Source organism: Chrysemys picta, chromosome 15 (assembly GCF_011386835.1).
Source record: "Chrysemys picta bellii isolate R12L10 chromosome 15, ASM1138683v2, whole genome shotgun sequence".
Lineage (NCBI taxonomy): Eukaryota > Metazoa > Chordata > Testudines > Emydidae > Chrysemys > Chrysemys picta.
The window spans coordinates 17,091,109-17,104,562 of NC_088805.1; the positions used below are offsets into that span (position 1 = coordinate 17,091,109).

Below are 13,454 nucleotides of genomic sequence, written 5' to 3' on the forward strand. Positions count from 1 at the left end.
TCTATGGCAGAATCTTTGTTAACTTAGGGTACATCTACACTACAGGGGGGAGTCGATTTAAGATACGCAAATTCAGCTACGTGAATAGCGAGGCTGAATTCGACGTATCGCAGCCGACTTACCCCGCTGTGAGGACGGCGGCAAAATCGACTTCTGCGGCTTTCTGTCGACGGCGCTTACTCCCACCTCCGCTGGTGGAGTAAGAGCGTCGATTCGGGGATCAATTGTCGCGTCCCGAGAGGTCGATTTCTACCCGCCGATTCAGGCAGGTAGTGTAGACCTAGCCTTAGACAGGTCTGAGGTTGTCAGGAACAGAAAAAATTACGAAGAAGGCTGAGAGAAATAATGAGGGGATGGAATGTTTTTTATTGACAAAGCCTATGGTGGCAAGTTCAAAGAGAGTCCATTGAGATCTCGCTGGGCAGAATAATAGTGCAGAATTGTCAGTCAAAGAACTAAATGCATTTGCTAAAAAAGGCATAAAATCGAATACACATTGCGTACAGCACAAAAGCCTAAGCAAATTCCATGCCAAAATGTAGTTATGAGAAACCTTCTCCAAGAACAATGAACTATACATTATACATGGAATCTTCTCGTCCTGTTTCTTTACCCAATGATTACTTTAATATTCTAGCTAAAATACTGGTGAAGAGACTTCTGCATTCATGAAGATCAATCCATTTTACACTGGGGAGGACAACAGGAAAGGAGAGATGCACATTGTAGAGCGATGACCTACATGTTTGAAGGAGACACATTTGACTGATTACTCACTTGATCATTTTTATTATGTGAACTCAGTGCAGAAAAAGAGTTTGACTGGATTAAGCTGGGGGTATTCACAGGAGATTTCACCAGCAATGCAGTCATTAATCAAATGGACAAGAACTTTTATGTTGTAGTTCTAATGCATTCATTAAAATCAATTATATGATTTCTGATTTATTCATAGAGCCTTTGGTTTATAGGTTAAGAGAACTGATGTTAGCTGATTGGAAGGAATCCATCTAGGTATATGATTTCATGATTTGCTGTTGCCACTTTGATTTATATGACTTATTAGATGGAATCTAATGTCAAGACACATAAATGCTTGGGAAAATTTAGCTTGTGAATATTCTGGTTTAAGAATTAATTGGGGAAAGCTTGTTGCAGCACAGGGCTCCTTGAATAAGCTTCCATTGAAATGGAATATTGGTGTGATTCAATTGTTAGGGATATAAAAGTGGAATCAAAGTGGCAGAGATACAGGTGAGAGGCAATGTCTTTAAAAAGTTGGATTATGTGTTTTTTGACTAGCTGATTCATAAATTATGAGACAAAAATGGAGGTTGGACTCTTTGACTACCAAAACTATGATCCTTGCAAAGAAATTCTCTTGTATAATCCCTGCAGTCAGTGTGTTTATTGGCTCATACATTCTTTGTAAAGCTGCCTACAAAATCCCTTGGAGAGGAACTCATACGCAGTGAGTAGTATATGGCTCGATAGCATTCATCACCATATATTTTTGACAGGATTCCATGCCCAATTTTGGGCTTATGTACCACCCTCTGTTCCTGTTTCCATTGGTGTCGAGGTTTGGCGCCGTCAGCCATTTTGAATTTTTGTTGTTGTTATCTTTTATGTTTGAATAGGGGGAATGTTGCATGCTTCTGCTTTGATACATTTGGCTGATTGTTTAGAGAAAAAGGTTGAAAGAATAGAGTCAGATTTATTAGGTGCATAACTGTTGTAGCAATAGCTGTCATGGCATTAATGATCATTTGTTAATGAATCATTGAACTGTAAGGACATCATGAGTTTTAACAAAAAGGAACTCAGACGCTTGCCTACAAAGACATGGTTTATAAATGGTAATTTTATGACTTAACATCCCCCATGAAACATCAAATTGATCTGTGCTTCCTTTTAGGCAATCACAGCCCTTTTCTCCTCTGTCTGTTGAAATTAATTCTGGTCTGTGTGCAACAGCTTTAGTAGGCGTTCCAAGGTATAGGACAGAGCACAAATGATCCCCAAACTTTACAGCAACTGTGCCATTTTGTTTGCCTAAACCTTCAACTAGACCGGCCAGTGCCCAGCATTTCCCACTCAACTGTATATGCTCAAACCTGCGGGAAAGCTTGTGCAACTTCTCAGAGCCTGGAGGCTGAGGACTGGAGGAACCAAAGATCTCTTGAGGGTTTGAGCACATGCAACTGTTTGGGGGGTAGGCAACAAGGATACATCAGGGCCCAGCACACAGACTCACCCAGGGGGGGAGAGGAAGCCTAATGTGTACCAATCACAAAAGCCTGAAGTACCAATACTGATATGAAATACCAGTATGTAGCATAGCAGCTGTGCTAAACTTGCCACTAATTCTCATCAAATTATAACCAGAGAGTTTGTTTTATACCAGGGGTAGGCAATCTTTCAGAAGTGGTGTGCCGAGTCTTCATTTATTCACTCTAATTTAAGGTTTTGCGTGCCGGTAATACATTTTAACATTTTTAGAAGGTCTCTTTCTATAAGTCTATATTATATAACTAAACTATTGTATGTAAAGTAAACAAGGTTTTCAAAATGTTTAAGAAGAGTCATTTAAAATTAAATTAAAATGCTGATCTTATGCCACCAGCCTGCTCAGTTCGCTGCCAGCCTGGGGTTCTGTTCACCTAGGCCGGCAGTGGGCTGAGTAGGGCCTGCGGCCGGGACCCCAGATCTGGAGGTGGGTGTTTCAGGGGTCAGGGCAGAGGGCTGGGGGAGGGTATGCAGGGCAGAAGGCTGGGTGTGTGTTGGGGTGGGGGGTTTCAGGACAGAGGGCTGGAGGGTGTGGGGGGTGCAGGGCAGAAGGCTGAGTGTGTGTGGGGGGGTCAGGGCAGAGGGCTGGGGTGCTCGGCTTGTGGGGGTGCTCCCAGCCCCCTGCCCTGAGTGGCTCAGGGCGGGGTGTTGGAAGGGATATGCCCTGTTCCACCCCCTTCCCCCAGGCTCCATCCCTACCTCTCTCTGCGTCCTCTATGGAGCTGTGTGCATGCTGCCGCTCTTCCCCCTCCCCCTCGCTAGGGCCATCAGCTGATTGGCCAGGGATGGAGAGGAGGCGGGGCAGGAAAGCACCACACTGGGAGAAGAAGCCGGGGAGGGGGGAAGCTTGGTTCTGCAGCAGCCAAGCTTGGTTCTGCCTCCTGCCCCTGCAGGGGAGAGCGGTGGGCACGGGGGCTGAGGGCCGGGACCGCGGCAGGGAGCTGCATGCCACTCAAAATCGGCTCGCATGCCGTATTTGGCACGTGTGCCGTAGGTTGCTGACCCCTATTTTATACTGTACTTGTTAAGATAATGGAATCATAGAATATCAGGGCTGGAAGGAACCTCAGGAGGTATCTAGTCCAACCCCCTGCTCAAAGCAGGACCAATCCCCAACTAAATCATCCCAGCCAGGACTTTGTCAACTTGACCTTAAAAACCTCTAAGGAAGGAGATTCCACCACCTCCCTAGGTAACCCATTCCAGTGCTTCACCACCCTCCTAGTGAAAAAGATTTCCTAATATCCAACCTAAACCTCCCCAACTGCAACTTGAGACCATTACTCCTTGTTCTGTCATCTTCTACCACTGAGAACAGTCTAGATACATTCTCTTTGGAACCCCCTTTCAGGTAGTTGAAAGCAGCTATCAAATCCCCCCTCATTCTTCTCTTCTGCAGACTAAATAAGCCCAGTTCCCTCAGCCTCTCCTCATAAGTCATGTGCTCCAGCCCCCTAATCATTTTTGTTGCCCTCTGCTGGACTCTTTCAAATTTTTCCACATCCTTCTTGTAGTGTGGGGCCCAAAACTGGACACAGTACTCCAGATGAGGCTTTAACAATGCCAAATAAAGGGGAATGATCACGTCCCTCGATCTGCTGGCAATGCTCCTACTTATACAGCCCAAAATGCCATTAGCCTTCTTGGCAACATGCTGTTGACTCATATCCAGCTTCTCATTCACTGTAACCTCTAGGTCCTTTTCTGCAGAACTGCTGCCTAGCCACTCTGTCCCTAGTCTGTAGCAGTGCATGGGATTCTTCCGTCCTAAGTGCAGGACTCTGCACTTGTCTTTGTTGAACCTCATTAGATTTCTTTTAGCCCAATCCTCTAATTTGTCTAGGTCCCTCTGTATTCTATCCCTACCCTCCAGCGTATCTACCACTCTTCCCAGTTTAGTGTCATCTGCAAACTTGCTGAGAGTGCAGTCCACGCCATCCTCCAGATCATTAATGAAGATATTGAACAAAACTGGCCCCAGGACTGACCCTTGGGATACTCCACTTGATACTGGCTGCCAACTAGGCATGGAGCCATTGATTGCTACCCCTTGAGCCCAATGATCTAGCCAGCTTTCTATCCTCCTTATAGTCCATTCATCCAGCCCATACTTCTTTAACTTGCTGGCAAGAATACTGTGGGAGACCGTATCAAAAGCTTTGCTAAAGTCAAGGAATAATACGTCGCTATGGACTTGTGCTCATCCAGCTTTTCTAAATAGTCCTGAATCACTTCTTTCTCCACAGAGGGCTGGTCACCTCCTCCCCATACTGTGCTGCCCAGTGCAGTAGTCCTGGGAGCGGACCTTGTTCGTGAAGACAGAGGCAAAAAAAGCATTGAGTACTTTAGCTTTTTCCACATCCTCTGTCATAGGTCGCCTCACCCATTCAGTAAGGGGCCCACACACTTTCCCTGACCTTCTTCTTGTTGCTAACATACCTGTACAAACCCTTCTTGTTACTCTTAACATCCCTTGCTAACTGCAACTCCAATTGTGATTTGGCCTTCCTGATTTCACTCCTGCAGTTCTGAGCAATATTTTTATACTCCTCCCTGGTCATTTGTCCAAGCTTCCACTTCTTGTAAGCTTCTTTTTTGTGTTTAAGATCAGCTAGGATTTCACTGTTAAGCCAAGCTGGTCGCCTGCCATATTTACTATTCTTTCTACACATAGGGATGGTTTGTTCCTGCAACCTCAATAAGGAACCTTTAAAATACAGTCAGCTCCTGGACTCCTTTCCCCCTCATGTTATTCTTCCAGGGGATCCTGCCCATCAGTTCCCTGAGGGAGTCAAAGTCTGCTTTTCTGAAGTCCAGGGTCAGTATTCTGCTGCTCTCCTTTCTTCCTTTTGTCAGGATCCTGAACTCGACCATCTCATGGTCACTGCTTCCCAGGTTCCCATCAACTTTTGCTTCCCCTACTAATTCTTCCCTGTTTGTGAGCAGCAGGTCAAGAAGAGCTCTGCCCCTAGTTGGTTCCTCCAGCACTTGCACCAGGAAATTGTCCCCTACACTTTCCAAAAACTTCCTGGATGTCTGTGTACTGCTGTATTGCTCTCCCCGCAGATATTGGGGTGATTGAAATCCCCCATGAGAACCAGGGCCTGTAATCTAGTAACTTCTGTTAGTTGCCTGAAGAAAGCCTCGTCCATCTCATCTCCCTAGTCTGATGATCTCTAGCAGACTCCCACCACAACATCACCCTTGTTGCTCACACTTCTAAATTTAATCCAGATACTCTCAGGTTTTTCTGCAGTTTCATACTGGAGCTCTGAGCAGTCATATTGCCCTCTTACAAACAATGCAACTCCCCCACCTTTTCTGCCCTATCTGTCCTTCCTGAACAGTTTATAGCCATCCATGACTGTACTCCAGTCATGTGAGTTATCCCAACAAGTCTTTGTTATTCTAATCACATCCATAATTCCAAGATCAGAGATAAGAAGGCTGCTTCTTCGCCCACCCTTTAACAAATACAAGTGAAAATTATATTAAGTTTTGTAAAGGAATAAACACTTTAAAATACAAACCTATATGAAGACACATCCCTTTATTTAACATTTTTACAGCTGTGTTTCAATAAAACCGAGCATGTAGAAACGCCCAGGACCGGCTCCAGGCACCAGCCAAGGAAGCAGGTGCTTGGGGCGGCCAATGGGAAGGGGCAGCATGCCCGGGTCTTCGGCAGCAATTCGGCGGCGGGTCCCTCAGTCCCTCTTGGAGCGAAGGACTCGCTGCTGAATTGCTGCTGAAGAATGAAGCGGTGCGGCAGAGTTGCCGCCGAACTGCCGCCGATTGCGGCTTTATCTTTTTTTTTTCCTGCTTTGCCGGTTGGGGCAGCAAAAGAGCTGGAGCCGGCCCTGGAAACGCCCCAGGTTTAAAACCACAGGACCTTAGTAACAGCCAGTTTATATTCACCTTATTCTGTAAACCAGTGGATCAGAGAGAAGTTTGTTTCTTACCCCCCCACACTTTTTAACAAATACAAGTGAAAGTTATATTAAGTTTTGTAAAGGAATAAACACTTTAAAAGACAAATCTATATGAAGACGGAGCCCTTTATTTAACACTTTTACATGTGTGTTTCAAAATAAATAAATAAATAAAAAAGAGTATGCAGAAACACCCCAGAGATAAAACCACAGAACCTTAGTAACCGTAGTAACTTTTTATCTCTGATCCACTGGCTCACAAATGCTGTTTTTGCTGCAGTTTCAAATTGTCCTCACTAAAAGCATAGGGAAAAGCGTTAAATTTTTTTTTGTTACTAAGGGTTTGTGGGTTTAACCCCGGGGTGCTTCTGCATGCTCTTTTTGTTGTTGTTGAAACACACATGTAAAAGTGTTAAATGGAGGGATGTTTCTTCAGATAGGCTTGTCTTTCAAAGTGGTCTTCTTCTTTTCTAATCCACTAACTTAAAAAGGCTGCTTCAAATTGTCCACACTTAAAAATAACCAATGTTAGCAAAAGCATAGGGGAAAACTTTTTTTATTACTATAAATTACTTTGATAAACTGGATGTCTGTGGTTTTAATCCTGGGGTGTTTCTGTGTACTCATTTTTTATTAAAACACCTATAAATAAAGGGCTGTTTCTTAAGTGATTATAAAATAGAGCTTTATTCCTTTACAAAACTTAATATAACTTTTACTTGCTTGTGTTCAAAAGTTTAAAAAGAAACAAACTTCTTAGCTCTGCGTTCTGGACATCTAACAGCCTTCTTTATCTCTAATTCACTGGCTAACAAAGTTGCTTTTGCTGCAGCTTCAAATTGTCCTCATCAAAGGCATAGGGAAAAACTTTTAAAAACTGTTTGTTACTAAGGGCTTATGGTTTCAACCTTTATTAAAGCACCTATGTAAAAGTGCTACGTGGCAGGAAAGATGCTTGGGGTCTGTTTTTCTAGACAAGAATAAGGCAGTTAAAGGGCAGGGGAGGGTAGTGAGGGGAGGGGAAGGAGATGGCTCTTGTTTAAAAATCTTGGGACTACAGGATTGGTTCAGGGAAATGTATTCTATGACACAGCTGTAGAACAGCATCTGATTGGTCCGATCCAAAGGTGTAGATAACTAGCCTGCGGGGTTGTGAGCCTTGGGAGCTCCCTCTTTCCCCAGGAACAGTAGCAAGGGTAAGATCCCTCTCTCTGACTCAACCACAGGCTGCCTATCTTTGGCCTTTGCAAAGGGGCTTCCTTTTCCCGCCGTGTTCTCTCTTTTAACCTATCTTTATATTTTTCTCTTTTATTTAACTCTTTTTAAATGCTCTTTTCTTAACCTACCTGTAGCGGGGTGGACACCCGCTCCTGCCCTGAAGGGCTTGAAATCAGCCCTGGGAGCAGTGCCGTATTATTGCCTAGGCCGACAAGGCCTAGGCCTAGGGCAGCAAATTTGCAGGGGCGGAAGCTCCCCTCCACGCCCCGCCCCCCTGCTCCAGCTCACCTCCGCCTCCTCTGCAAGCGCGCCCCCGCGTTCTATTTCTCTTCCCTCCGAGTGCTTGCGCCGTGAAACAGCTGTTTTGCGGCGCAGGGAGGGAGGGGAGAAGAGGGGGAACGCTGTGCGCTGGGGGAAGAGGCGGGGCCGGGGGCGGGGATTTGGGGAAGGGATCCAATAGGGGAAGGGAGGGAGCGGAATTGGGGCGGGGACTTGGGGGGGGGTTGGAATGGGGGCGAGAAAGGGGCGGAGTCGGGGTGGGGCCAGGGCGGCAATTATTTCCCAGCCTAGGGGTGGCAAAATTATTAAACCCCCACTGCCTGGGAGAGGGCTGAGACAGTGAGACAGCTGCTGCTAGGAAAGCAGCAAGCCTCAGCAGATTGGGGAAACAGCCACAGCTGTGGCTACACCCCAGTCAGGCCACAGCTGGCCTGTATAAAAAGGCCAGTGGGCCAAAAGCACAAACAGTCTCTCTCTGACTGGAGAGGGAGACAGGCCTGGCTGCTTGGGAACTCACTCAGGGGACCTAGAGTGAGGCAGGGCTGGGGAAAGGCCTTAGGAGCTGGGAAGCCCTAGGCCAGCAACTCCCCAGGCTGCAGGGCCTAGTTCTAGGCCCACCTAGGTATTGGGCTTGCAGAGGGGCAGCCTGAGGGTGGGTAAAGGCAGCCAGTCCAAACCCCTTTGCCTATGATGAGTGGCTGATACTGCAGTCTGTCCCAGTGAACGGGGGCTAGATGGAGACTGGGCAGTAGGCAAGACTGAGGCGAAGTGGGGGTAGTGGGTGGGGGTTCCCCTGGGTGCGGGTGACCCAGAACTGTGGGGGTACTGCTGGGGGGGGCAGCACCCAGTTAAAGGGGCACCGGGGTCCTGGGAGGGACATGAGGGCCAATGACAGGTGGGACACCTGGCCTGCAGAGGGTGCTCCAAGGCTGGAAAACGAGCTAATTCCCAGAAGACCAGCAGGAGGTGCTGCCGGGTGAGTCCGGCACACTGCTACACTACTCTTATATTTAATACACCTTTTAAATTTATCTCAAAATGTTTTGTTCTTTAATAACATGCAAGACTAGTCCTTTAAAAACACCCCTCCTTACTAAACCTAACCAAAAATCTTTCTTTTCTTTAATAACTTGCCTCTATTCTTTCAAATGAACCCTTTAAAAACAAAAATCTTTAGTTTTCTTTAATTTCTCTTTGTATTCTTTAATAACATGCCAAACAAGGCCTTTAAAATCATCTTTCCTTACTAAACCTAACCAAACAGTCTTTCTTCTGTTTAATAACCTTTCTTTCTTTTTCCCTCTAAACCTAATCAAAGTATTCTTTTTTTTTTTTAAATCTCCTTTCCTTTAAGCTCCCTCTATTCTTTCAACCTTTTTCTTTAAACAATCCACCAAATGTATCAAAGCACAAGCATGCAACATTCCCCCTATTCAAACATAAAACATATTTTTTTTCAAAATGGCCGACAGCGCTAAACCTCGACACCAACAGAAATGGGAACAGCGAGAGGGACATAAGCCCAAAATGGGGCATAGAAACCTGTTAAAAAATACATAGTGATGAATGCTATCAAGCTGTATAGTACTTCAGTGAATGCCAGCAGCTGCTATAAATACTTGAAGGCAACTCTAGCACAGCCAAGTTCCATTGCACACATGGAGTAGGCAAAAGGTGATGTGGAGACTTCTATTTTCATTCAAACCAGGATTATTTTGGTTTAATTTAAATCAATTACAAATTGGATTCATCTAAATCAAAATAAATGTTCACACTGGGTTTTAAAAATTGATTTAAGTTAAACAAAGGCAACTTTCTTGTGTAGAGAAGACCATAGAATTCAGGGTCCCTGGTTCTAGTTACTGCCTCCGATGCAGTCAGGTGTCAGCCTGCAACCCAGTATGGTCACTTTGGCCCAGATCCACAAAAGTATTAAGGATAAATGCAAAGTAATACACATTGGAAAACATAATCCCAACTAGACATATAAAATGATGGGGTCTAATTAGCTGTTACTACTCAAGAAAGAGATCTTGGAGTCGTTGTTGATAGTTCTCTGAAAACATCCACTCAGTGTACAGCGGCAGTAAAAAAAAAGTGAACAGCATGTTGGGAATCATTAAAGGGATAGATAATAAGACAGAAAATATCATATTGCCTGTATATAAATCCATGGTACGCCCACATCTTGAATACTGCGTGCAGATGTAGTTGCCCCATCTCAAAAAAGATATATTGGAATTGGAAAAGGTTTAGAAAAGGGCATCAAAAATGATTAGAAGTATGGAGCATCTGCCATATGAGGAGAGATTAATAAGACTGGGACTTTTCAGCTTGAAAAAAAGATGACTAAGGGAGGATATGATAGAGGTCTATAAAATCATGACTGGAGTGGAGAAAGTAAATAAGGAAGTGTTATTTACTCCTTCTCATAACACAAGAACTAGGGGTCACCAAATGAAATTAATAGGCAGCAGGTTTAAAACAAACAAAAGGAAATATTTTTTAACACAACGCACAGTCAACCTGTGGAACTCCTTGCCAGAGGATGTTGTGAAGGCCAAGACTATAACAGGGTTCAAAAAAGAACTAGATAAATTCAGGAGGATAGGTCTGTCAATGGCTATTAGCCAGGATGGGCAGGGATGGTGTCCCTAGCCTCTGTTTGCCAGAAGCTGGGAATGGGCAACAGGGGATAGATCACTTGATGATTATCTGTTCTGTTCATTCCCTCTGGGGCACCTGGCATTGGCCACTGTCGGAAGACAGGATACTAGGCTAGATGGGCCTTTGGTCTGACCCAGTATTGCTGTTCTTATGTTCTTATGTTCTTATGAATTAATGGAAGTTAGGAGCCAAAATACCTTTGAGGATCTGGGCCTCATATGGCTTCAGTAACCCTGCTGCACTCTTGTTCCTTCTTTTTACCACATGAGCATGTCCCTTTGTTGTGCAGTTATTACTCATGTTTGTTACCTAGAGCCTACAGTCCAACTACGAACCGGGCTTTTTTGTACTAGGTGCTGGGCAACCCACAGTAGTAGGCAGTCCTTGCCCCCCATGCAGCAGTACCTGCTGTGTGATTTACATCTTCCTGGTAATCAGCATCTCTGTCCTACCTACCTAGAGGGGTATAATGGAGTGATCACATTAGATACTTAACAAGCGGGCACTCCAACAAATTATCCCATTACAATTCTAGCAGATGAAACAGTGACCAGCACACATCTTCACTATCTTCTTCCTCCCATCCCCATTGTTTGGAGACTGAGTATGTGGTCTCTGCTACTTTTCCAGGACTGATCCATCCCAGTCTGTAAAGGCCAATATCTCTGTGCCCATTTTCAACACAGATAATATAGTCATGCTAACTCAGGGCAGCTGCCGCCGCAAACTGATTTTCTCTCTCTGAGGAGCCGTAAACATTTCTGGCATGAGAAGTGTCTTCCTAACAGCGGCTGCCTGGGAGAGCCAGTTGAGAGGAGCTATCACTTCTCCCCAGCCATTTTTGAAATACATACAGTTTACTTAAATTATTTTCAGGAGTAAATCCCATTATACAAGTAATGAAATTTGGCCCTGGGTATTGCTCCAGACTGTCAAGCTGAGACCACTGTTGTTAAATCAGAAAGATCCCAGGTATCAGGGAGAGAAGTGAGTGAGAACCAAGCAGACAGAGGTAGCGACCACAGGGTGAACAGGAAGAAAACCAGAACATAGGCTGAAATTGAATATTTGTATTGATTAAAAAATCCCACCACCAGAACAATAAAATAAAGGGGGAAGGAAAGCCAGCAACCTCCGACTGCAAGCACAGGAAAGCCACCACCCTTGCCACTTGATGGAAAGCATGAACTCCTAATTTCCCCAGATAAATAACTGAGCAAGGGAAACAGACACATGGGCAACACATGCAATATCTGAGGTTTCCTTTGCTAAGAAAGGAAGGTCACTGCATGGCTGGAATACCACTGCACCCTCCTCCCTATCCACCTATCCCTTACCAATCTATTCCTACTAATTGCCCTATCCCAGATAATCAAAGCTACATAGGAATGTATGCTTAACAAGCACAGTATAAAACAAACTCTCCGGTTATAATTCAATGAGAATTAGTGGGAAGTTTAGCCCAGCTGCTGTGCTACATACTGATTCCTGGCCACTGGTATTTCATATCAGTATTGGTACTTCAGGCTTTTGTGATTGCTACACATTAGGTTTCCTCTCCCTCCCTGGGTGAGTCTGTGTGCTGGGCCCTGATGTATCCTTGTTGCCTACCCCCCAAACAGTTGCATGTGCTCAAACCCTCAAGAGATCTTTGGTTCCTCCAGTCCTCAGCCTCCAGGCTCTGAGAAGCTGCACAAGCTTTCCCGCAGGTTTGAGCATATACAGTTGAGTGGGAGATGCTGGGCACTGGCCGGTCTAGTTGAAGTTTTAAGCAAATAAAATGGCACAGTTGCTGTAAAGTTTGGGGATCATTTGTGCTCTGTCCTATACCTTGGAACGCCTACTAAAGCTGTTGCACACGGAACGGAATTAATTTCAACAGACAGAGGAGAAAAGGGCTGTGATTGCCTAAAAGGAAGCACAGATCAATTTGATGTTTCATGGGGGATGTTAAGTCATAAAATTACTATTTATAAACCATGTCTTTGCAGGCAAGCATCTGAGTTCCTTTTTGATAAAACACATGATGTTCTTACAGTTCAACGATTCATTAACAAATGATCATTAATGGCGTGACAGCTGTTGCTACTACAGTTATGCACCTAATAAATCATCCTAAAGGGAATGCATAAGGGGCTTGCAACCCCTGAACAGTGGGCGGATGTAGCATTCAAGCTGAAAACAATGACACAGAAGTCATGCAGGACTGAGAGGAGCTCAGGGATTAGAAATGATTGTGTTCTCACTCTTTTCTTGCAGCAAGCAGGAAGAGCACCTCACTAGCCAGGTTTAGATGAACTTGCCTTTTGGACAGAGGAAATATGACCTGGCGCTCACACTGCATTTAAAATTTTCTGAGTTTCACGTACTTAACTACATCTGTTCCCTTCCACCCACTGAACTGAGCATCTGAAGGCAGGAATGAAATATCAGAGTCAGTATAAAGTTTATACTTGAAGCCCCAATATAATTCCCCTGAATAACAGACACTGGAAACTAGAGGCCTGATGCAAAGGACATTGAACTCAATGGGAGACTTTCCTCTGACTTCAAAGGGTTTTGGATCAGGTGCTAAAAGAAGCGAGGAGTGATATGTTTAGCATCCATTTTGGATGGATTTTGTGCAATTTTCTTCTTCTAATTAGCGCCTAACTGGGAGTGCATTAGGAGCACTGATAAATTAGCGAAGAACTGCTCTTTATTAAAAATCCTGATGCTTTTCAGTCAGAACCACTTATTTTGATGCAGCTGTAAAGATGCCATTGTCTTTTCCAAGAGACGAGTTTGAATGGGACTCTATTTTGGCTTCAAATGGGATTTGCACCCTCTACACAAAGCACTGCCCTGGTGAGTCCTGTGTGTAATCAGTGCAGACGCTAGTGTGGTGGTGAAAAAAGAAGTGGGTAAACTAATCTAAACTCCATATTCTCCACATGCAAAGTGGATAAACTGTGTTTACCCTTGACACACCACTGAGTGCAGGCACGTCCTCACTCAGTCCAAGGCGACCTTCAAGGAGATTAATGCAAGAGAATGAGTAGGTCATTACAAAATGGACTGGAAGATGTA

General features: G+C 44.6%; 1 protein-coding gene across 1 annotated transcript in view; it reads left to right on the forward strand.

Annotated features, from left to right (window-relative positions):
- LOC101939207 (septin-2) overlaps window positions 1-13,454 on the forward strand; it is a 109,930-nt gene that overhangs the window by 21,570 nt on the left and 74,906 nt on the right. The gene's annotated exons all lie outside the window — the stretch shown is intronic.